Here is a 23,561-nt window from a genome sequence, read left to right on the forward strand (position 1 = left end):
ACTGACTGTCGGGCGTGACATCATCAGGGCCCGACAGTGTCAGTCAGTGAGGGACGGGACCCTGCAGAGAGGAGCAGCGTTATAGAGTTTAAGGTAAGGAAAGTCCTGGGGGCGGATATTTTGGGGGGGGGGGTGGATTTATTTTTGGGGGGGGCGGATATTCTGGGGGTGGGTGGCGGATTTATTTGGGGGGGGGCGGATTTCAAAATTGCGCCTAGCGCGCCGGGGATCCTAGCACCGGGCCTGTGTCCCTAGGACTTAATCTCGAGTAGTGATAACGTAACTCAGGTAGGCGGGCACCACACAGGACTAGGCAGCAGGATGCTGAGCAGAGATCTCTATGACAAGAAGGATACAGGATGCACCTGGACCAGAATATATACTGAGCTGCAATAGGATGTAGTACCAAGCTCCACCAGTATAACAGTTTGGCAGTGTAGAGTAGAGAATGGAGCTAGAGAGCAACACAGTGCAAGGGAAGGAGCAGGAGCAAGATCGAGCTGTCAATCTGGAAACACGAGTGCATCTAGATAGCATCTAGATAGCAATATACATAGTCAGGGAGCACAAGCAAAAGATCTATCCAGGTCTATCCCTGTATCTAATTATTTAGCGTTGATAACCAAACAAACTTATCTAGTATGTGAATCCTTTAAGAACAGAAAGACAGAACTTTAGTAAATGAGGTTTAATGTGATGAAAAATGACACAGTGCTTAAGGTATACAAAGGATCAAAAATATACATAAATTAATATATGGCAAAACAGTTTCTTAAAATAAATAAAAGTAGTCACGTCACAGGCAGAGGTCAAAACCGAACCTCAGACAAGAGCAGCATATACTCACTACCATGCACACAAAGAAGCAACCATGTGATCACTATAACATCAGTGAACCTGACAGGTATATAAACCAGTAGTAGCCAATCAGGGCTGGTGTCAGATTGAGCTGCAGGTGAGTAGAGTTCATGTGATCACACCCAGGCTGACAACAACACTGCAGCAGCCAAAATTAAAACAGTTACCTGCTGTTTCTAACATAAAATCCCCCAAAATGCTATGCCACCTTCTACCACCGCCAGGATTTGTTTCTAGAGCTGCCATTCTTACATGATGTCTTCTGTTACCCCCAGACGTATCTCAAACTAGAACACAAATTAAATTAATCAGAGTTATTGTAAACTAACAGTTCCCTGTATCTAATTATTTAGCGTTGATAACTAAACGAAGTTATCTAGTTTGTGATACCTTTAAGAACAGAAAGACAGAACTTTAGTAAATGAGGTTTAATGTGATGAAAAATGGCACAGTGCTTAAGGTATACAAAGGATCAAAAATGTACATAAATTAATATATGGCAAAACAGTTTCTTAAAATAAATAAAAGTGACAGCAGAAAACTATAATACATACTGTATATTCATGTAATCTGTTGGCCTGGGGGATGGCAAGAATGCAGACAGTTTCCCCAAAAGACTGACAACCTTAACATCCATTCTATTACACTGTAAGAATTCTTATTCTGCTCATCTCCCCCCTTCACTGTGAGGCCACTAGAAGAAGTCCGTGTCTATGGGCCTGATTCATTAAGGAACTTAGGCAAGAAATTTCTTACTTAAGTCTCCTGGACAAAACCATGTCAAAATTCAAGGGGTGAAAATTAGTTTTCTATTTTGCAGATAAGTTAAATACTGTCTGTTTTTCCATGTAGCACACATATATTAACTTTAAATTTTAGTGTACAAATAAGCTATCAAGTATTTGTGTGCTACATGAAAAAACAGCCAGTATTTAACTCATGTACAAAACAGAAAACTAATTTTCACCCCTTGAATTCAAACATAGTTTTGTCCAGTAGACGTAAGTAAGAAATTTCTTGCCTAAGTTCCTTAATGAATCAGGCTATGTTACTTGAGATTTATGACTCAAATTCAAAGCGCCATTCTATCCAGGAATTCTTCGAAATTATATGGGGGGTATTCAATTGTTGCCGTTAACGCGCTAAAACAAAAAAAAAAACGAGCGCTCTAAAAATATTAGCGTTAATACGTTAATATGCGCGTAAATACCGTTAATACGGTAGTTTACTCGCTGGATTTCGAGATAAAATTTAGCGAGTAATTACCGTATTAACGCTAATATTTTTAGAGCGCTCGTTTTTTTTTGTTTTAGCGCGTTAACGGCAACAATTAAATACCCCCCTTAATGTTTTAAACAGAACATCATAGAAACATAATAACACTTTCAATCAACTGAGTACATATACGCCCCTCTCCCGGATATAACTTGTCAAAGGTGCGCAAGTGTGAGATTAACCCATTCTTTACTTGCATTCTGTGAGTTCACAAATTACAACAATTCAACATTTATTTTCTTAACCCCTCATTATTCAGGACAGGTAGGGAATATAGACCATTAGGGACTTATGCAAATGATGAAATTCTCTGTAAAGGAATGGGTAGGCATTATATAAATTACTGTTAAAAATAAATAATACAGGCTAGTGTAAAAGGAAGAAGAAAGGAATCTGTATCTATGCCTTAATGTACTGTGGGCTTAAACAATGACCGTAGCTAAATATTACCAAACTCGTTATCTCCCGCGCTGCATAGTATAAGAGGGGGGCTGGGGGCGATCTATTAGAGACACTCTGATAGCTGATAGATTTCTGTATATTCTATACAAAATATGCAACAATTTTCTTTGTTTTTATTTCTATTTTTTTTTAAGTCACAAATGTGTTATACCATCGATAAGATAAATAATTCTTCCAGAAGAGACATTACGTTCTCTGGGCCTGATGCATGTTGGGACATATGTATGTTTGTGTAGTTTATTATGTGTGAAATAGCTCTGATCATGTTCAGAAATGAAATTACGCCAATGAATGCGGTTACATAAAAATCATGTCCGAATGCAAATGACATTTACTTCCTACAACTTGAGAGACAGAACAGGGCAGAGGGAAAGGGGCGGACTCAGAGAGACCATGTAGAATCAGGGTAGTCAAACTTCCACCGCAGGAGCGGCCGATTCCACTCCTGTGTTTGCCGTAAGTACACTTGTTTTCAGACATACACTATATGGACAAAAGTATTCGGACACTTGACCATTACACCAACAGGGACTGTAATGACATTGTATTCTAATACTTTAATATGGAGTTGGTCCTCCTCTTGCAGCGATAACAGCTTCCACTCTTCTTGGAAGGCTTTCCACAAGATGTTGGAGTGTTTCTGTTGGAATTTGTGCTAAGTCATTCTGTAGATCATTTATGAGGAGAGGCTCTGATGTTGGACGAGAAGGCCTGGCTCGCAATCTATGTTCCAATTCACCCCAAAGGTGTTCGATGGGGTTGAGGTCAGGGCTCTGTGAGGGCCAATCAAGTTCTTCCACACCGAACTTATCAAACCATGTCTTTGTAGGCCTTGCTTTGTGCACTGGGGCCCAGTCATATTGGAATAGAAAAGGGCCTTCCCCAAACCCTTGCCACAAAGTTGGAAGCATAGCATTGTCCAAAATGACTTGGTAGGCTGAAGCATTAAGATTGCCCATCACTGGAGATAAGGGGCCTAGCCCAAACCCTGATAAACAGCCCCATACCATTATCCCTCCTCCACTAAACTTCACAGTTGGCATAATGCAGTCAGGCAGGTAATGTTCTCCCAGCATCCGCCAAATCCAGACTCACCCATCTGCCAAACAGAGAAGCGTGATTCATCACTCCAGAGAACACGTTTCCACTGCTCCACAGTCCAGTGTCGGTGTGCTTTACACCACTCCATCTGACGCTTGCCATTGGTCTTGGTGATGTGAGACTTGTATGCAGCTGCTCGGTCAGGGAAACCCATTCCATTAAGCTCCCGCCGCACAGTTTTTGTGCTTACATTAATGCCAGTGGAAATTCGGAACTCTTCAGCTATGGAATCCGCAGTGCGTTGGTGACTTTTACGCACCATGCGCCTTAGCAGTCGTTGACACCGCTCTGTGATTTCATGTGGTCTTCCGCTTTGTGGCTGAGTTGCTGTTGTTCCTAAACATTTCCACTTTCTAATAATATCACATTTGACAGTGGAATATCCAGCAGGGATGAAATTTCATGAACCGTCTTATTGCAAAGGTGACATCCTATCATAGTACCACGTGTGAAGTCACTGAGCTCTTCAGAACGATCCATTTTGTATCACAAATGTTTGCAAATAGAGACTGCATGGCTAGGTGCTTGATGTTATACACCTCTAGCAACGGGTCTGATTGAAACACCTCAATTCAATAATTAACAGGTGTGGCCAAATACTTTTGTCCATATAGTGTATCTTTTTCATTCACTACAGGTCAGGTGTAAATGCCGACTGATAGTGATGACCAACATGGCATCGTCTTTGAATTAAAAAGTACACATATGTGTCATTAACTAGCACAGGACAACTGTATGCAAATAAGATGTAGTATAAAAACACATTGTATGTACAGTATGCAATGAAAGCATCTTTATGTAAACAGTCTGTAAATAGTGTGTCTAGCCAACTTTTTATATGTCACTATGTTTATTTATTATATGAATAAAATATTTTTATTTTACCGTAAAAGTTATGGCAGCGCTGGTGATAACCAAGCAGCTTCTGATTGAAATTCCTGCCACACTGCTTGATAAATAATAAGATCCCTGATGCAGAAGCATGGTGGCCCATTAGCTTGTGATGATGAGGTGACTAAATAGAGCAGAGCAAAAAAAAATCCCTATCGCTGCGTAAACGGTGTATTGCATTGATAAGGCTCGATTAACTATAATAAATCTCTTTATCAAACTAGCAAATACACATTATGCTGGCGGCCATTTTTTCGTGGTCCACATGTTCTGCAGGTAGGGCATGAAGATGAAACACAGACTCTCACTCTCCTCATTTCTATCCCTAGAATTTCTCTGGGAAAGTAAAAAAAAAGATGGATATTAAACAAGGACACTGCATTTAAGCAAATAATGCAGAGGAGTGGCAGCCATTTTTTTGTGGTCCAGCCACAGCCATTTTCTTGGGGTCCAGTTCATTTCTATGTAAAATCATTAATAAATCTTCAACTCTGGCAAATCATTGTAAGCTCTACATATATATTATTTAAATGGTATTAGCAGCAATTTTTTTCATCTAAAAAGTGGTATTCTAGGTGGGAAGGAATTAATTCAGAGGCTGGTTCACACTTGTGAGCGGAAGAAAGCGTCATAGTCTAACATCACTTCACATCTCCTTTATTCATTCACCTCTGACTTAATACTAATCTAAGATTAATCCCCAGGACACAATATGTATAAATAGCTCTCTGTCTTGCTACTATGAACTTGGAGTTAGTGTGAAAGTCATACGTAGCACACACATCACCTGGTCCACACATTATTTTACAGCACACTCTCTATTTTCTATTCATATTCTCCTTTTCTATTAGAGATGCTCTGGCTCAGTTCCCCAAGAACCGAACATACCTGAACTTAGCAGATCCGCTTAGTTCGGCAGATACTTTCGCGCTTTTTCGGAATCTAAAACGAGTCTAAATGTCATTGTTACGTCGTCGGATCTCAGATCTTGCGATTTTTGGATTCCTTTTTAAGATCCAACATCACGAAGGGTGGGAGGGAGGGTGGACCCGCATTTTTGTTTTCTGTCACTGCTGTGTGCCAATATGTCCTAGATGGGCTAGGAACTGAAGGGTGTTTGTGTCATTGCTCTGTCGCTTACCATCCAGCCAGGTCGCTGCAGTATTTGTCCGAAAGTGTATGAAAATAATATTGTAATCTGTGAGGTGGTCTAAATTGACTGCAAATGACTTGAAATTAGTGTTATAGAGGTTAGTAATAATGTAGTAAGAAAAAAGAGCACAATTATGAGATTTTAGCATATTTAGGATTTTTTCCATAAAAACCAAAACCAAAGTCAAAATACACGATGGTGGTTTTGCCAAAACCAAAACACAAAGCTAATCCAGATCCAAAACCAAAACCAAAACCGGTTCACGGGGGTCAGTGAGCATCTCTAATTTTCTATATGACTAATAGAACTGCTGTGTCTGACAACCGTTTACTAACAGCGGTTGTCAGTGTGTGCACCATTTGCTTATTGTAATCCCCTTTTGAAGTCTATGGGCTTTTTTTTTTTCTGTACTGCTGACCTAACGAAAAGATTTACTGTAAGGAACGGTCACAGAGATTCAGCATTCCCCCTCTTCACTCTGCTGAAGATGAGTCATACCTTTAACAGTCAAAGGATTAAGAAAATATTCAGCAAACAGTGCGGCTGTAGACATTAAAGGCATTGTAACCTCAAAAATGTTCTTTGCTTAATTGTGTCTAGCAGAGGAGACTACATATACTAGACAAAGGCTTGTTTTATATCTGTGGAGGCTATGAGCCAAGTTCTTGGTCCTGTGTGCCCTGCCCTCGGTGATGGTGCCCCCAACATCCCCCACTGCCCAGGGGCAAACGCAGGATTTGTAGAGGAGGGTTTCCACACCACGCCACCAGTGGGTGTGACCAGCATGCATGGGGGCGTGGCTATAATATGAGACAGTGCTTGGCTGCTCTCCAACTCTTCCTATCCCCATAATATACATGGGCAATGCTGCATGCACTACTGTTAGGTGCACGAAGCTCTCCCTTTTCAAGCAGAGCTGTGTGAAGCAGGGGAAGGGTCCAGCCCCTCAATTATACAGTGTCCCAGGATTGGAGGGGGGTTTCCAGGCATTAGGAAACCCCCCCCCCCCTCCTCGGTTTGCCAATGGTGGTGGGTTGGATCCTCCAGAATTATGTCCCCTGTCTTCTTTTGTGCTGCTGTTTAAAGGTCCAATTGCACCATGTGCATAAGGCTATTGGAGTTGGTAATATCCCGCGCTATCATAGGTTACAAAGACTCTGGCTACCTCCCATTCAGCCAATCACAGCTCACTGAATGAGGAGCAGAGAGCTGGCAATCTATGGTATATGTCTAGCTACACTAGACACCGTGCCTGCTACAGGCAGGAGTGGTTGGGTAATACTGGATTTGAACCCGCAGCTAGGCATTTAAAGTTGTTGCGTAATGTACTGAGATTATATGGATTAAACCTTTGATACTGAATGCTGGATAATTGAGCTTTATAATGTTGGGCTGTGAAAATGTTTTATTATACATAATAACCTGTGTATTTGCTTTTCATAGAAAAAAATCTTGTGAGTTCCCAGATAATTTTTCTTCACTGCAATATATTTATTTTCAGACCAATCTATTCACAGCCAAAAAAAATGTATCCTTACCATCACCCAAGGAACATACCTGCCCCAGCAATGACTACAATTAGTTCATTCATATACTGGCCTGGTAGATTCATATTCCAAACACTTGTAAATAACAGTTATCTAAATCCACTGCTTGTTACAGTTTCCATGTTAAAACAACCATCTGATTTAAAGTATCAAATACCCCAGTATTTGAACCGAAAATCCCAGCCCCGTTTCCCCCACAACCCATCTCTCTACCAGTCCCAATTCTGTATCTTCGACCTAAATCAACCCCAAACTTTCGAAGACATCTAGATGCCAAGATGGGACTGAAAACTGGGGCACCACAAGTTACCCTGCCTCTGTCAGAAAGAAGAAACGTCTTCATGGGCATAAAGTAGCATCAGTGACGCAAAGGAGAAATCAAAACAAACCAATAAAATAATATTTAAAAGTTTATTTATAATGAAATACATACAGGTCCTGATTCATTAAGGAATGTAAATGACGATACGTGCCATATTTTGAGTTAAATTGCTCTTTTCATGCACAGAAACGGACTATACGCCACTGAGCGCAACTATTTGCAATTAATCTTGGAGTGCAAAATGAAAACTAGAATCTGATTGGTTGCTCCACTTTTCACTTATAGAAAAAAATCTCTCCTCTGTAGTTTTCCTCTTCGGAAGTACCCCCGACTATCTGTACCCTAACAGTGTTCTGTTTGGCAATTTGTTTATGATGCTCTGTTGTTAATTTGTGATAATACAATTTAAGGTTTGGCAACAGCCAGTTGACCGAGTTGCCTTCGACATTATCCACGTCATTTGCATATTGGTAACATTATCCAGACACTAAGGACAAGATATGTACCAAAAACACGCAAAGGGTCAAAATATCAACTTCCCCGAGTGACCTGTCACCAGCATCTGCTGCATAGATCACGTTTTATGAAGTTTCCATGACACATGACCTCTCTCAGTCAGATCATTGTTGGAATCACATGCACTATATAAGTGAGGTTGTGTTTGCAAAGAGAGCTGCATGAATATACAAATATTGTTTACAAATGGACCCAATGGGGCCATAATCCACCCCTTCCCTTAGATTGTACGCTCCTCTGAGCAGGGCCATCTCTCCTCCTGTTTCCACCACTTCTAACTCTGCTCTCCAGCTACTTTGCCCTCCTCCTCGAGGACCCTCCTCCCCCCGTCCCCTCTGGGGGTCTCCCTGTCTTCCGCGCCCTCCTTCTTGGGCTCCGTTGTTTGCCGATCCTCCCTCCCCCTTTCCCCGCCCTCTCTAGCTGTGCATTGAGCTTACTGAGTTACTGTGCTTACTGTTTACTGTACTGTGCTGTCTCACCTTGTATTGTAATTTGTTTTGTCCCTGTACGGCGCCACGGACACCTTGTGGCGCCCTATAAATAAAAATTAATAATAATAAAATAATAATAATACAAATGAGCTCAAGCTCATTGGTGGCGGCATCCCAAATCCAGGACAGGAAAGCTTTATTAGAAGAAAACAAAACACATCAGCCGGTGACACAGATCACGGACATCAGTCTAGATAAATAATCCACAAATGCTAAGAATGTTATATAATGACCTCTCTATTACAACGTGACATAAACTGCTATAAAAATATGAAATGTCTCAGCCCGTAGTGATTGCCGCCTCCATTCTGGTTACTCTACAATAGCCAAGTTTTGTATTAAATTAACAAAAAACATGTGTTATTAATATAGTATTATTTTTACCCCTGAACCTTTTGACAGTCCATTTTTTTTTACATTTGTGTTCTTTTAAGTTAATTGCAACATTGTATTACACTATAACTTAAATGGTATATAGAAACATAATCTGGCTGTACTAGGAAGGAAGCGGCCCATGTATTATGCTTCTTTTACCCTGTTTGTTTATTTATTGGGTTATTTTTGGTTTGGGGGATGACTGATTAATCTATCGGTGTAAGTAACCTTGAAAGGCATCAACAATCAACAACAGGTCGGGGGTCTACAGCCAACCTGTAGCCAGAGCTTCAGAGAAATAGATCCTTCACAAGGTTGGATCAACTTGTAGCCAATCAGAGCATTAGAACATGCACAGAGATAGATCATCCTATAACCAATCAGTGTGTTGGAACAAACAGAGAATTGGAATGTTCTCAATGTTTGAGCTAATCTTGTGGGAAGCAGTAACCTGTACATTCATGTAATTATGTTGCTGCATGTGACAGGGGAAATTATATTATGTGAGGAGGGGAATGGAGGCAGCAGGAAGCCACAGACTGAGAGTTATATAGTGGAACGAGCAGGGTCCCCTAGCAGCACAGAGTATATCAGGAGATGAGTGATGTGTTAGTGAGGATTGTGCTGCATGTGACAGGGGCAGTGACATGATGTGGGGAGGGGAATGGAGGCAGCAGGAAGCCACAGACTGAGAGTTATATAATGGAATGAGCAGGGTCCCCCAGCAGCACAGAGTATATCAGGAGATGAGTGATATGTTAGTGAGGACAGGGCTGCATGTGACAGGGGCAGTGACATGATGTGAGGAGGGAATGGAGGCAGTAGGAAGCCACAGACTGAGAGTTATATAATGGAAGGAGCAGGGTCCCCCAGCAGCACAGAGTATATCAGGAGATGAGTGATGTGTTAGTGAGGACAGGGCTGTATGTGACAGGGGCAGTGACATAATGTGAGGAGGGGAATGGAGTCAGCAGGAAGTCACAGACTGAGAGTTATATAGTGGAAGGAGCAGGGTCCCCAGCAGCACAGAGTATATCAGGAGATGAGTGATGTGTTAGTGAGGACAGGGTTGTATGTGACAGGGGCAGTGACATGATGTGAGGAGGGGAATGGAGTCAGCAGGAAGTCACAGACTGAGAGTTATATAATGGAAGGAGCAGGGTCCACCAGCAGCACAGAGTATATCAGGAGATGAGTGATGTGTTAGTGAGGACAGGGCTGTATGTGACAGGGGCAGGGACATGATGTGAGGAGGGGAATGGAGTCAGCAGGAAGTCACAGACTGAGAGTTATATAGTGGAAGGAGCAGGGTCCCCCAGCAGCACAGAGTATATCAGGAGATGAGTGATGTGTTAGTGAGGACAGGGCTGCATGTGACAGGGGCAGTGTTGTAAGATGCTACAGACAGCTAGTGGGAGGATCTGGTACCCCAAAGTACTGAGTATTAATTTGAAGCTTCCGTCACAATGATGCAGGAAAATTGTGCACATAAGTCTCTCCCTTATCAGCTGGGAGACCATGCCACGTATTGATTACTCTTTTTGTAAAATTTGCTTTAAGTTTTCTTCCCTGTAACTTCAGGTCATATCTTGTTCTAACAAATTTATTTTCTTTCAATTAAAAAAAGTAGATAAAATCAACAACAACATAAACAATATCCTCCTGTCCTACGCACTCTGCAGATCAACTCTTGTCAGTCACATGGTCTCTCTTATCAACCAGATGCATCAGAGTAAAGGGGGCACAGATATTTAGCACAGGGGGCACTTGCACCCAGGCCCAGCAGGTAGTTGAAGTTGCTGCATTCACTGGGCCAGGAGTAAAAAAAAGTGCAAATTAAAGGTGTAGATGAGCAGTTATATCTCTCTATAGAGAAGTAATATTCGGGAATTAATGCTGAGTGCTGCTACTGAGGGTTATTGTCTGCAGTGCTATTTACTTACTGCAGGGGGGAGCAACGGCTACGTAACCCAGAGATGAGCAGGGGCCCGTAGGCGCTGCACTCCGTCCAATGATGGTAGTTCAGCCGCTCCTGCATTCACTACAATGTCAGTGCAAATGCAACAAAGCTCAAACAAGGCTTCTCTGTGTGTCCACTTGCAGCGGGAGGGTAGACTGCATCGCCCCCCAGCCTTCCCCCCTGCAATGTTTGCTATGGGGCCCAACAAAATAGTGTTCTGCCCTGGGATAATCACTTGGTACCACCATAGCAACATCTTTTGGGGTCCCCGACAATGCTTCTCCATCCCCTCCGTAGACCCCCTGTCTGCTCTTCTCTAGTTACAGTTTTAATTAACTTTATTCTTTTAAATTTATTATTGTACACCTGACATCTTAACTCCAAGTAACAGAACAATGTTGCTTAATAAAGCCTGTTGCTGTGCACAACATCCAGTGTTCTGGACATGTGAGCCGGTATTGACCAATAATTCTCACTAGACGTATTTGTGGAAAGTCGGTCTATAAATAAGGAACAGTTTGTAACATCTGAGAACCCTGAACCTGCGAATAGATAGATCACGCAGCTGCCGGAACAGCTGAATTATTAACCCACAATCCTCGGTAACTGAACACTGCAGGGAAAACATTGTAAATTTAGTTACCTTGATTTGAGATGATGATTAAAAGAGTCCAAAATACACATAAATAAAAAAAGTATTTTATGGTAATCTCTTTATGAAATGCATAATATATCTACTAGTTAATCGGATACGTATGTTATACCACTTTAAGCTACGTTCATCAGCTAGGCTAATAATTTTCCTAAACTATGCAACCAACTGCCAAGCCAACTGATTTTAGTTAATCATTGCCAAAAAGTTGCTGTATAAAAAGAAGTGTATTGTATACACAATAAAGCAATTATAAATAGAATTATGTACATGCTCAGACATTTCTTCAGGCTAATTTTAACTAATGCGTATGTTCCAAAATCTTTAAAAACAAAAACAAAAAACCCCACACACAGACAGTCTGCAAACCTGTAAGATAATATGTATTATAATTGTAAGTTGTTTTTTTTACGAGATCTAAAGATAACCAAAAGACTCTAAAATACAAATTGACAAGTATTTTATCTTAATGTGCTCTTGTGTTCTTCCAGAGAGTTTGCCTGAAGGGCATTTAAGGAGATAAATACCAAATGTTTGGCATAAATCAACTCCATCTGTAATCTGTATTTTTCCCTGTGTTCATTCTGCCATTGCTGAAGGAAGATGTTACATTGCTTCTTAGATTGTATTCCTTATACTGTTTGGTTATTAAACCAGAGAGAATTTAACTATGGAGGTTGCACAACCTGTCTCAACCTATTTACATCACATTAAACACCCTAGTTATCTGAGGGCAAATGTCATATACATTTTACCCCAAAGAAGACTTGTGTCCCCTGCCACATGAATGTTTACTTATGGGATCTCTACAACTCATGTTATGATGGAGAGGGGACTGGGAAAACAGGGGGAGAATGGGAGGGGGCTGGTAGGAGAAAATGGGAAGGGGGGGAGGGGGGAGAGGGTTACATGCAGAAATCCCCATGAGTTACATAATATTCATTTAAAGGAACTTGAGATTTGAGCAGCCATTTCTTTTTTTTAGTATTTGCCCACTATTTGGCTCCCTCCTATTGCTCTATATTAGTATAATTAATTATACATCTGCAGAACACATTAACACATAAATAAGGTTATCTAATTGACATATATGTAGTATATGTGGGCAAGAGTGCATGTGAGAATAAAGCTGTTTTTACAGTGGGGCATGTTTGAGGAAAAACTGGTGGGCAGTGGAACATGTGTGAAAAAGCTGGCAAGGGAGCCTAGGGCAGGGGAGAATATAATTGAAAAGCTAGTGGGCAGGGAGGTATGTGAGAAAAGCTGGTGGAGTGGGGGTAGCATGTATGACAAGAGCTGATGGGTACGGCTGGCATGTGTGACAAGAGCTGTTGGGTACGGGTGGTATGTGTGACAATCGTTGGGCAGGAGGCAAGTAAAGCTGGTGGACAACGGGGGGACATGTCAGTGTATAACAGGTGAGTGATGTCAAGTTTTTTTGCTTTGTTCTGAAATGTAACATTTAATCATCATCCAACAATTGGAGGCCCCCCCCTCCAGATATCCTGAGTTTGCTCCTGGGCAGCAGTGAAGCCTGGACAGCATTCTGCGCAGACATCAGTGTATCTGGACATCAGTGCATCTGGACATCAGTGCATCTGGACATCAGTGCATATGGACATCAGTACTTCTGGACATCAGTATATCTGGACATCAGTACATCTGGACGTCATTGTATCTGGACATCAGTGCATCTGCACATCAGTGCATCTGGATGTCAGTGCATCTGGATGTCAGTGTATCTGGACATCAGTGCATCTGGACATCAGTGTATCTGGACATCAGTGCATCTGGACATCAGTGTATCTGGACATCAGTGCATCTGCACATCAGTACATCAGGACATCAGTGTATCTGGACATCAGTGCATCTGGACATCAGTGTATCTGGACATCAGTGCATCTGCACATCAGTATATCAGGACATCAGTGTATCTGGACATCAGTGCATCTGGACATCAGTGCATCTGGCTATCAGTTCATCTGGACATCAGTGCATCTGGACATCAGTGCATCTGGACGTCATTGTATATGGACATCAGTACATCTGGACATCAGTGTATCTGGACATCAGTGCATATGGACATCAGTGCATCTGGACTTCATTCTATCTGGACATCAGTACATCACTGTATCTGGACATCAGTGCATCTGGACATCAGTGCATCTGGATATCATTGCATCTGGACGTCAATGCATCTGGACATCAGTGTATCTGGACATCAGTACATCTGGACATCAGTGTATCTGGACATCAGTACATCTGGACATCAGTGTATCTGGACATCAGTGCATCTGGACGTCATTGTATCGACGTCAGTGTATCTGGACGTCAGTGTATCTGGACGTCAGTGCATCTGGACATCAGTGTATCTGGACATCAGTACATCTGGACATCAGTGTATCTGGACATCAGTCCATCTGGACATCAGTACATCTGGACATCAGTGCATCTAGACTGCAGCCTTACCAGCCAGCCAGGAAGAGATAATAGTTACTATTTTTTTTATTTTTTTTATGTTAAGTATATGAGGAGCTAGAAAGTGGGAATTTGGGAGGGAAGTGGGTAGAGTGAAGCTTTGCCAAGGGCGCCGAGAAACCTTGCATCAGCCCTGAACGCAGCCTTTCCAATCTGGTTCTCCAGATGAAGTGTTAAATTGAACATTCTCTACCATAGAACCCTGTGCTTCATCCGTGGGCCCCCCTTCTCTTCCAGTCACTGTTCTTTATATGCCAGTGATGGCTAACCTGTGACACTCCAGTTGTTGTGAAACTACAAGTCCCAGCATGCTCTGCCAGCTATCAGCTAGTTATCTACTGGTAAAGCATGCTGGGGCTTGTAGTTTCCCAACACCTGCAGTGTAACAGGTTAGCCATCACTGTTATATGCAAACGTAAGTTGAACCTATCTTCACGACAGACAAAATATATATGTATCTCTCTGGACATTTGGAGCTATCACTGGCAAACTTCTATAGTCTATTGTTGATTGTCTGTCTCTAGCCCCTCAGGAGCTATTCACTGATTTCTCTGAAAGTGTCCAAAGACTAACGCGTTTTGGGAGAGCTGCCATTGTATTTCTCCGTACTGTCACTCAGGAATGTGCTACAGAAATCACAGATACTAAAGACTCCAGTTAGGAGTACTGTGCTTAATTCTTTATACTCAAAATACCTTACAGAAGCCTCAATCGCTTCCAACAACCCTAACTCCGGAATGTGTCAGTTACTGAAAACTAAGAACTCCTGTTAGTGGTAAAATTACTCTGTTTAAGGTGCTATACTTAATGGGGCATCTCCCCCGTGATACATTTGTTTCCTATTGAACTGGTACATTGGTATATATTGTAACAAAAGGAGGCATTTAGCTGGCAATATGCAGAGAAAGCAGGGAAGTAGAGTAAAACATTTGTGCAGTAATGCACCTAGATTGAATGTAAAGACCTATGTATGAAAAGCAATAGTTTAAATTTGGTTTAACTTACATGACTTGAAATCCTTTCTCTCAGCAAACAGACAGGGTGTGTCTGTTTGAATTACAGAGCCAGTGATGGGCGTTTCCTTTTAAAGAGAAGGTGGTTGTGTCACCTGTCCATCAAGCTAAGGCTGGGGGAGGAGTATCAGGTATAAAAGCTTGTTTATATCATTTGTGCACGGAGATCAACGCTGGGTAAGCTGGCTGGTCTTGAGAGAGCTGAGCTATGTCTAGCTAGCATTTAGGGTCTCCAAGTATTGCTGTGAAATCTGTACAGTGTCAAAACATTTACCATCCTGACAATAAAACTACATAAAAAGGAAGAAGTTGTTCGCGTGTGCTTCAGCAGTAGCGGGCTCTTGCCACAAAATATATATATATATATATATATATATATATATATACACACATATATATATATATATATATACACATATATATGTATGTCTTTTTATTTGTAGCAGTCACTTTAAGAACTCTCTTTGCTGAATTATAATGCTTTCACTTTACTGAAATACAAAGCCAAGTTGTATTAGGTATACATCTTATTGTCTTACTACTTTATGCATATCCTACTGACTGTCTTTTACCTGAACCCAAATATATTTTATTTTTCCTGTCTGTGCCAGGTGTACTGTTGTACTCTTACATCTATTGTCCATTTGTCTGTATAGAAATGTATTGTGTTTGTGTAATGCAGTAAATGAGCGTACTCATTTGTGTTCGGCCTGTATAAAGAATTTGATTGGGTGATTTAAACAATAATCCGTATTTCTTGTCAAATATATATATGTTTTTTAAATAAAAAGTCATTTACACAAATTTAGACAATAAGACACACTGAATGATCATATTAGACAACATACTATTATAACATGTATAATTTCCTCTCTTAGCAAATGTAAAGATTGACCTTGATGTTTAGCAACGTGGGCAGCTTGTATTAATTTTGAACATAATTTTGATCCCTCCTAAATGTAAATATAAATGAGAGCCCCCAATGATTTACCAGGCTCAATTATTTGCCAACATTAGTGAACGTAGGATTTAATTGAAGGAGAAAATGCTTTAAAATTGGAAACAAAAACTTGGATCAGTAGGTTTATTTTTAAAGGGTTTAGGTCTCTGAGTTTTCCTGAAAGTATCAGATAAAATATAAGAGAGATATTCATTTTCCTTAAACCTCTTTGTCATTAATTCAATTTAATTTGAACATTAACTGGGTTCACTACGGATGTCATGCGATGGTATTGACTGATTGTTAATCCCCTTAGTACATGTTGCGGTTGATGACTATTGTATCAATTCATATCAGTACTGTTATGGTAAGGTTTAACTTGTAGATAAGTGTCAGTTCTTGAGATATGTACTTCTAAGAAGTGAATCTCATTAGTATACCATTCAGGATTGAAGACAAGTCATGAAGATAATTTATATCTTTGATGAAATCCATTAGGATTGACTCCAGGTATGAATAAACAGCATCTCAAAATGTACTGTTACAAATGTTTAAATGTTTTGATCAAAATATGAACTAATATCTCATGTTTTCATTTTGCTAGACACACACAGATGTGCAGTGTAAAGGATAAGCGCTGACAACTGTCTTTTGTTTTGTATACATATATGGGCATTTATATTACCACGCAGCTGGTACCACATACAATGTGGGATATACCGAGCGCGTTGTTTTTTCTCTGGTACTGTTACAAATATGCTTTTATAGAATGGGGGGAGAAAGAAGCATTTCAGCCGGGAGACAGATGCAAAACTACCGATATAGCAATCAATGCAGCTGTATCGGAAGCAGTATATAGGATTTTCCATAAAACTTGTTGTCTGTGGACTTGCTAGGCATGGTCTATTGGACTGTCAAAGATGAGTAATATGGTGCTAAACTAAGCTAGCACCGTATTAATCTAATAGTGATGGTTAGAGATAAATAAACTTGGTAATTCTGTTGGTTTTTAAATTCGGGGTAGACAGCACTAAGCAATCACTTGCAGCCTTAAACCTACTCAGAAATCAGGAACTCACTATCTGGACCATCTCTCCTCCATCGTGTGCCAGAAAACATCAAGGTATTGTTAAAATGCTGGGCAGCCAGAGCAACTTTTAGGCAGCTACAACGGATGCCACCTCCCTATGCATGTATATAGAAAATATTAACTTCATAGAACAAGTCTTCATATCTCATGTTGTGATAACTCAGTGTGCCACTGATAATGCCAGAAAACACATAAGGTGCGTGAAGTATAGAGATCTTTTGGAATGATATTTAATAATGTTATATCTCCAGCATATTCGATATGTAAATGAGTGTGAGGTTATGACTGGTTTATTGAAGGGGGGATTATGTCTCTGTGATATGTCTGAGAAAAGTTATGAAAAGGCAAAGATTTTAGACTATTATTGACAAAGAATAATTGATGCCAAGGGAACATTTCTTCCCCCACATTTCCATATATACTGCGCCTTTGAATGCCCTTCCAGAGAAACTCGCTTGAACACCCTGTGTATGAGAGGGAAAATTGTCAGCTCTTAGGGACAGTCCATTCCATTCTGCCTTGTCCCAGGCATACAGATTATTATACATAATTGATTATTCTCTGTAATTATATCCAATTTGTTATTTGTTATTATATGTTCTTTTTTATTGTTTTCAAATGCCCTGTACCTTTGCATATTAAATCTAAAATTTAACACGTTTTGTCCTTGATACTCCATTAGCCTTTTATGAAGAATATTGCTTGAACATATTAACCCTTTGAATGCTGATGTGTGAATTGTTAATCCATTTGACTAAGATGCCTAGCGTGTGCCAACGTGTACATTTGTGTAACACGGTTGTGACGTGTTAACACTTTGGTTGCTGGTGTGTACATTATTGACCCGTGTGTAACCAAGAGCATAGTGTGTGCCGGCAGGAACTTTTGTGTGACAGTACCTTGGGGTCCTATTGCCCTGATTCAGTAGGTGGTGGCAGATCATAGGTGCATATGGGTGTGAGAGTGCTGTTGGGGGATAGGTGAGTGCCAGATTGAGCGCTTGAATCAAGTGTAGCCCCATACAGTAAATATCTGAGTCAGAGCACGCTCTTGTCTTACATAAGTCAGAACAAACACCTGAGAAATTGTTTATTGCTGGCAGTAATACAGAGACACATTACATCATCATCATGTGACGGGAGATTCCTGGACCTGCTGAGTCAGTAGATGACAAGCAGCGTAGCGTAATACTGCTGCATTACGTTGTAAGAGCACACAGGCATTTTTATATTTTCAAAACAGATACGCAAAATATTCATTCTGCAGAATTTGGCCTCAAGGGTTCCCAGTCGTACCTCACCACGCCCCAGAGCAGAATTAATGGAAAGGCATAGTCCAAGCTCTCTATTCGTAGACAGAAAATGCCACAAACACAGTGTGAAATATCTTTCCACGGAATCATGAAGCAAAAGTGGAACTTTGGACTTTGTCTCTGGATCTTTTGTGAAATGATCCGTTCCGCAGCGAAACTCAATTTGCATTAACTTTTACCTCAACTCTACATTTTGGTTATCGGAATATTAATCATCATCAGCCCTCACTGACTGTCATCATTGGTAGCATAAAACATACAGTGTTAGCGATCTTTAGTATTATTAACATTATTGTTGTTGGTTTGTAAGGTGGCACAGCAGGAGCTGACTGGGCAGGGGGGCAAGAGGGCATCTGCCCCCTGGGCCAGTCCCATAATGGGCTGCCTTGAGCTGGGTCACTGGGCTACCTGCAGTTTTTTTCCTTTAAAATGTTCCTATTAGGCTGCTGAGCCCAGTCTTGGTCCCCGGGCTAATAATTGCCAGCCAGCCTCTGCGCCACAGTGCTCCTCAGTGCCGTAACGTGGGAAAAGCAGATCATGTATAAAATAGGGAAATACACGGTAAGCAATTCAGACATGAAAATAGAGGGTAGGGAAAGCCATACTCTTAGGAGAGCTAGTGGGAGAGTTCAGAGCAGAGACAAGAGGAGCAAGTGTGCCTTAGAGTGGAGATTGGGACAACGGTGAAGATGAACCAGTGGGAGTAGTATCGGTGGGAGTAGGGTAGACTCTGATAAAGAGATGGGTGTTCGGAGGGATTGGGTACGTTTGACCGTTGAGGAAAAATCCGACATCGACAAGCCCTACATATAAAATCCGAATTTCTGCAAAGCCGATCCGAAAATAAACAGACTTACCTTGAAGCCGACGCTGGAGATCTCCGATTGGATCACCATACTGACAGCAAGTTTTTCTAATTGGAGAAGTGTTCGGCACTGCAGCTTGACGTCATCACGACGTCTGTCAATAAAAATTTAAAGCGGCAATGTGGGGACCCCTAAGGTTAAGTGTTTAAACACTTGACCCGACATTGCCGCTTTAAATTTCTATTGACAGACGTCGCGATGACATCAAGCTGCAGTGCCGAACACTTGTCCAATCGGAATAGCTTGCTGTCAGCATGGTGATCCAATCGGAGATACAGGATACAGGATAACGTGTCATGTCCTTAACCCACACAAACAATGTGCATCTATTTCAGGTGAAACTACCTCCCTTTTTCAAACAAAAATATTTTCAATGTCAAAATCAAAACTGCTGCTGAAAATTCAGGACTGAAAAACACATCACATAATTCTTTTTTAAGACAACATATTTATTAAGGAAATTAAAATATGTAGGGTTTGGCTTAACAAGAATTTCATCAGGTTTTTGGATAAAGACAGTCAATTTATTCATGAAAATTTCAATATGTTGGGGTTTAGTATAACCAATATTTAACTGGACATGTAACAGATTTTGATATCTATTTATAATCATAATGAAAATTGCGGTGAAAAGTGGATTTTTTTATCGCTGCGAAAAAGACCTATCACTGAGGCTTAATCATTACTTTATATCAACGTGGTTTAGTGATACTTATCTGCCACAACGAAAAATATCCAGAGTATTAATAATTTGTTGTTATACTAAACCCCAAAATCTAGTCATTTTCGGAATGAATTTTGCTGCGCTGAAAACAAAGGGCTCTGTTTATCAAAGGCTGAAAAGTCCAATTGCCGTAAAAACTAGAGTTTCTTCTTAGATTATTAAACTAGTGCTTATCGCTCTCCCTCATACATTAGAAATGTTGTACCAGTGTCATCATTGTGCTGTTGTAGTGTGACTGCAATATTCCCACCTGCTGCTGTCAATCTCTGGGATTTACACAATCCTCTCGTCTCTCCAAGACATTTCTTGTGTTGACCTGCTGTCTCCGGCTCTGTACAACTTTGTCACACTGAAGACATGTGGAATCTTAAATAAAACCCATCTCCAGACATGATGATCACCAGAAGGTTAATAAATAAAAATGTTACTAACTCTTAATTTTTGGCGGCATCTACGCATCTTTTGGGGTTCCCAGCTGACCACCTGTGATCGCTGCGCTTCTGAATATGTCATTGCTGGGTGAGCAATGGATATTAATGTTTTCCTGCCTGCCCTGGACTTCCTGTAATCTTGCAGCCTTATTACTGTGCTATACTATAGAGGGCACCTGTTCTTGTCAGACCCAAGGCAGTGCTCATACCCCGTCATTCAACAGCTAGCAATCTCCAACACTAGCTGGGCACAGAGCTAGCTGTCACGGTTCAATGCAGGAATAAAGCTAGGAGCCACGAATATGGTGTAAAACACTCAGGGCTGGATTTACTAAACTGCGGGTTTGAGAGAGTGGAGATGTTGCCTATAGCAACCAATCAGATTCTAGTTATCATTTATTTAGTACAATCTACAAAATAACAGCTAGAATCTGATTGGTTGCTATAGGCAACATCTCCACTCTCTCAAACCCGCAGTTTAGTAAATACACCCCTTAATGTTTATTTGCTGAAGAGTACAAACAGAAGGTAATCATAAGCTTGCAGTAAAGACCAGGTACATGGCTGATGCAGGTAAGCAGGAGGTAATATGAGCTTGCAGTAAATACCAGGTACACAGCTGATGCACAGTAAATACCAGGTACACGGCTGATGCAGGAAAGCAGGAGGTATGGAGAGATCCCAAGCAGCAAGTAAACCAGAAGGAAGCAACAACAAAGTAACAACAGAATGTAACAACAATAACCAGCAATGTATGCTGGGAGTGACAGGTATAAGTAGGGGAACACCAGGTGCAAAGGATAATTAAGGAGAAGGTTAACCCCTAGTACACACAAGGAAGGCACAATAGCAGCACCTCTGGTGAATAGAGGTACTGCCACAAAATATGTATAACACAATAATAAAGTCCAAAGGCAGGAGCTGCCAGGCAAAGCAGCATGCACTGCAAAGGCTTGCGGGTACACACTACAGACAATTTCTCCCGATGCGATATCCTTAACGATTTTACCAATGACTTGATAAAAAAAAAGTCCCGATTAGTAGCCGATTCATGTGTACACACTATACACGTTTTACACGATTTACGTTCAGATCTGTGCTCTTCATCTGTCATAACCATCGGCTGAAAAGACCGTGATTCTGCACACTCCATAGAGATCTATGGACACTGCTGGTGGTGAGTGTGTACAGAATGCAGGATTGTACCGACATCGTTCCATTGTTGAACGAGATTTTTAGTTCCATTTAAAAATCGAATAAAACAATATCTTGTGCTTCGGAATGATAATTGTTCATCGTTGGAGCGTACACACTGATGTGATATCAGGCCGAATGGTCGTTTATCATTTGATTGGCCCTATAATCGTGTGAAAACCCTGTAGTGTGTACCCAGCCTTATTCTGTGTCCCTCATTCCCAGTGACCTGACACTTTCTGCTATGCAGCAAACACCAGGCAGTTAGTATTATCATTAATTAACTGATACTGTAATCTCGAGCCTAAATGGTCTGGGGCCAGCCAGGTACATGGGTGAATGGAGCAAGAGAGGCCATAACGTGAGACCAGGCTTCTCTTGTAGAAACAGAGTGGATCTGAACATACAGCACCTTATTTACAAGGCGCTCTGAATGTGCAGCTAATAGTAATTTTCAGTATCATAAGAGACCAACTCAGATCTGGTGAAAAACTCAAGTCCTTTTGCAGAGCAGCAATGTCTGTGCCCAGAGCAGTAACTTAACATGTCAGCGCCTGGGGCGAGAAAGAAAAACCTTATCAGATATCAGGTCTCATGCATCTAAAATAAAAATATAAGAGATTTGGGACGACATCCTACTCCTGATTAACCAGGTTACTACAACTAATGTGCCTGAAGATCCTCTATCTATGCTCTTACGTCAACCTATTAGGGGGGTTCCCAAATCATCTGACAAGCTTATCCGCCACATAAATAACGCAGCTCAGCTTCAGACTGGAAGACAGCCTTGCCACCCTTCCGAATGACTATTATAAAAAGAATCTGGCACACGGCCTCTATGGAATACGTGACAAGCCTCCTCCATGACACTGTTACTGCTTTTCATAAAGATGGGTACCCCTGGTACTCCTACAATGGGAGTAGCATGTGTGGCACTCTCTAAATCCCCCTGTGTTCCCTTTATTTATCTCTACCTTTTGTTTTCCATCCTTTGACTATTCTCACTACTTTTGCGTATCGCTTCCCTTTTACTCTAAACTATGTACTTTATACACTCCTCTAATCCTCCCCTTACTGAACATTTGCCCTACTATCTCATCGGGGAACGGCAGCCCCCCTGTTTGGGGGTCTTGCTTCCCTAGTACAAGCTTCCACCTCCCACTCGCCCCTGATCCCCCTTCAAACCCACCCCCCCAAAAAGAAAAAAAAAAACCAGTAGTCTTTCTCACCTCCCTTGTGTCTCTAACTCTACACGGTCTCTCTACTTTGTTTTTTTTTGTTTTTTTTATTTCTTTACTATATGAAAATGCTGGGTCATGATCACCTAGCATTCACTAGAAATTTATATTGTTGTTATTTTATTCTTAGCATTATAAACAATATATGCTTTGTCCATGTTCTTTCCTTGTCAATCATATTTAACATTTCCAATAACCTGTATTGTTACTGCCTGCTGTCATAAAGAAAAAGTTTAAAAAATAAATAAATAGAAGAGATTATAATGAACTGGTTGCGCTGGGTTACTGTACATCCGGGCTCTTTACATCTTATTAAATAAACTTTCATATGGAACCTAAAATCAAACCAGTCTTTTTACAAACAGCGAACAATGGTGACGGCAGAAGTAATCAGCCCACTTGCAGGATAGAACAGACGTCACAGATAGCACATAAAATTCCTGTTTTGGAAAATTTAAGCAAATTAAGACACACCCTTAATCTCTCCCCAAACCATACACATTTTTAGCAAGGTCATGCCCTTTGACCTCTAAAACTCTAGCACAAAATACAGGACTATTGGGAAGTGGGCTCTGCACGCCGTACAGCACACGTTGGGTACAGGTTCATTCATATTTGGCACAAGGACACCGGTTCACACTTGTGCTCTAAGTTTACATTGGTTCACACTAA

At 41.0% G+C, this 23,561-nt stretch overlaps 1 protein-coding gene across 1 annotated transcript in view; it reads right to left on the reverse strand.

Moving 5' to 3' along the window:
* Positions 1-158: 158 nt before the first annotated feature.
* The window catches only part of KLHL38 (kelch like family member 38), a 56,920-nt gene continuing 33,517 nt past the window's right edge, over positions 159-23,561 (reverse strand). Inside the window, exon 5 of the transcript XR_012692935.1 lies at positions 159-251. The gene's annotated coding sequence lies outside the window, so the exon portion shown is untranslated. The remainder of the gene's footprint in view (positions 252-23,561) is intronic.

The sequence above is a fragment of the Mixophyes fleayi genome, chromosome 5, assembly GCF_038048845.1.
Source record: "Mixophyes fleayi isolate aMixFle1 chromosome 5, aMixFle1.hap1, whole genome shotgun sequence".
In the NCBI taxonomy this organism is placed as follows: domain Eukaryota; kingdom Metazoa; phylum Chordata; class Amphibia; order Anura; family Limnodynastidae; genus Mixophyes; species Mixophyes fleayi.